The sequence below is a fragment of the Opisthorchis viverrini genome (genome assembly GCF_000715545.1).
Source record: "Opisthorchis viverrini unplaced genomic scaffold opera_v5_96, whole genome shotgun sequence".
NCBI lineage: Eukaryota > Metazoa > Platyhelminthes > Trematoda > Opisthorchiida > Opisthorchiidae > Opisthorchis > Opisthorchis viverrini.
Genome location: NW_008751749.1, coordinates 6,021 through 9,311, shown reverse-complemented (window position 1 = coordinate 9,311; position 3,291 = coordinate 6,021).

The following is a 3,291-nucleotide window of genomic DNA, read 5'->3' as shown; positions in this document are numbered from 1 at the left end:
GTAAAGGATTTGCAATAATACAGGAGCATATACATTATACATAGACATTATATACTATGAAGTGGCAAGTCTGGAAATGCCGTAGATTTCGAGAAATCAATCTCATTGTGCGAATAGCCAGCGGCATGGCGTAGTATACGGTGCCTGTCAGTTTGATTGAGTTGTATGTAAGTACTGGTGAGAAATTTGTGAGTTTATCGTTTTCATCCTTCACGGCATTTGAGAAGCCCTTAAATGAATACATGAAGGATAACTTTGGCAAATGCAGTATTCTCGAAAACAGTTGGGCTCAAAAATTCTGCATTCTACTGTATGAGGGTAAAGACTAATGATGACCATAATCTGCCTTTCTCTTTTGGAATTTGTTTTAATTAACATTCCATCGTAATATTTCGCACCCATTCGATTTCGGAGATGCGAAGCAACGCTCAGTATTCGTACAATGGAACTGAATTTTCGAAAGTTATGACGTGTCCCTTTGAAAAAAGACAAGCAATTGAGTTCAGAGTACGAGTCAAGTCTTGTGAGCCTCATCTAGGCACCCGAGGTGTCAGCGATGCTGCGAAAGTATTTGAACAGACTTTTCACCCTGAGCTACGGTTGCTCCAGTGGACAGTAAAAATTCGGTGAGCTGCGAGAATGTGAATCAAGATTAGGATGGCTGTCGGTTAGAGCACAACCGTGACAACGTTCAATATCTTATTTTAAAAAGTTTTATTCCTTTCTCAAAGATTTTGCAGCTAAGTGCATTGTGCTGCTGATGCGCACGATGCAAAACTGATCGCCCACTGGAAGCACACCAAAATTATTTTCTGCAAGCTATGGGGTTTTCATAGTTGTGACCCTCAGATGGATTTAGTCTAATAAGCTTGCGCCTTTAGATGATATGTTGCTCAAAGTCTCGCTTGAGTTAACGAAATTTCAGGGTCAGGAACCACCACGGAATCTAATTTTTTACCGGTTCAAAAGCGGTAAATCACAAACTCCCATTTAGGCATATTATGGCGTTTTCCGGTGACGGATAAAAGCTACAGAATTTTCAACGCAAGTTCTATCCAGAAAAACCGGCGAGGGAGTTTTGTTTGCTTTACAGCGAATTTCGGCATGAGAAATTCTCCCACGGCGCTTATGTTCTATCAACTGTAGCAGCGCTAGACAACTGCACGAATTGTACAGTATGATAATGATAATGATATGCAAGAAACCAAGATCCGCGAAACCAAAATTTCAAGGTCAGGTTTTGTAGATTTTTTATTCTAGCCCATCCATAGTTCTTTAACCTGTTTTTTATACTGGATATCTATTTTTCATGGTGCCACTCTTCCACGCTTCCACGGTCCTATCTGACCTACCAGCCCGCATAGGTATCTAAGACTGACTGTGACCCTCGTAATACAATCCGTAGTTCCCCTACTACCCTAGAACTCTCTACTGTATTCGACCAAATCAATCATTCCTCAACCTGCTTCTAAGTGTCTCATCATGACACCGCTCCCGTCTTCCTCAAAGCGGTCGCTTGACCCCGAATCCCCATCAGCTGTCCTCCCGGTATGTTCAAAGAAGCGGCTTAGATCCAAAAGATCCAGCTCCCAGTCCCCTCACCTCTCGAGGCTGGCAAAGGCAGAATCCCAAGCAACCCCATATTGTTCAGTTGTTCTAACTGACTTATCCTTGCCTCTTCAACCCGGCAACACTTTCACCGTTGCCAGTAGGTTCTGAATTCCTGAATGACCTAGAAAATCTCAAAACACGTGTGCGCCTGACTAGACCCAGAAGATCCAGCTCCCAACCCTCTCACCTCTCGAATCAGGCAAAGACAGTATCCCAGGCAACCTCAGATTGTTCAGTTGTTCTAACTGTCATATCCTTGCCTCCTCAACCCGGCAACACTCTCACCGTTACCAGTAGGTTCTGAAGTCCTGAATGACCTAGAAAATCTCAAAACCCGTGTGCGCCTGACGGAGAACGGAATGTCCTCTCTCCGAGCCATACAATCGATTCTATGCCTTCTGAATCCTGAAGCAACATGCGATCAAACAAACTTAGATAAAGCGTCATTTCTTATTGGTACGATTGCTACTGAGATTTGTCAACGCATAGAATGCCGGCATCAAGTCCTAATATTCAATGTGTCCGATCGAATCCCACTTGAGCATGCCAAAACTGCCATCCCGAATGCATGTGGCATGCAGGACCCATATACACAGCTCGGTGGCCTCGGAAGTCGAAAACATCCATGTGTTGCCCGATAATAATGCGATTCCGGGATGAAAAAATACCGCGCGTCTGCTAAAAGCCCAGACTCTTCTCGCATCCGCCGAAAAATTCCATAGCTTAAAACTTAAAGCTGCTCGTACAAGAATGCAAAGACAGCTTACCGAAAAGTCACCTAAACCTGTTGCCCTGTCACCAACCAGTACTTGCGCTGACGAGTGCCACAATGCTACACAAAGGTGTCTGTTGGACCCAGGTCCTGTAACCCATGCTCATGACCATGAGCTTTCCGCTCATATCTCTGGGCATCCAAAAATGCTATATCTGACCTCCACCACGCCATCGAGATCAACTGCTGATTTAAGAGACACGGTAACTAGTCAGACCACACATGAGGCTGTAGTGGAGAATGATAGCACGGGTTCTCATTCTAAACCTCTTGACCTAGTGGCACTTCGTGTCTCCCCTCCGAAGCGCTTCCTTGAACTCAAGTCTCGCGCCATAACCCCTCCTGCTGTACCAACTCCCCGAGCTCCTGCTCTTTGCCCTACTTCTACAAACCTGACTAAACCCGTGATTCCTCATGAGCACACCTGTAGCCCCTCTAGCCGTGCAACCCAGTTACCTGGTGGGATCTCTAAACCACAACTACCGTTACGTAATCCTAGCTCCTATCAAGTTCCGACCCTCTGGAAACCTGCGTACTATATGCCTGGGATCCCTTTCCAGGGACTACCTACTCCACCGCGGCCTCCGTCCCCTCCGAAGCCACATGCAGCCCCATCTCTACGACCTTTAGCTGTATCTCAACTTCCTACTCCAGACCCCCTTCAACTACAGCCAACGCAGAGGGTTCCTGCTCACTCCTAACAGAGCTCACCCCTCCCAGAGAGTTTGACTACACCACTGACTTCCTCACTGCTACCTGTCCCCTCCTCTTACCTTGCATCTCTTGCCATAAACCTCTTATTCCATCTCCTCCAATCGGCCGAGTTTGGTTACCCAGTCTCTCTGCCCCCTACGATTCGATGCTGAGGGTTCTAAAAAACAGATCCACTCGCCCTCTCAGTGCCCCTG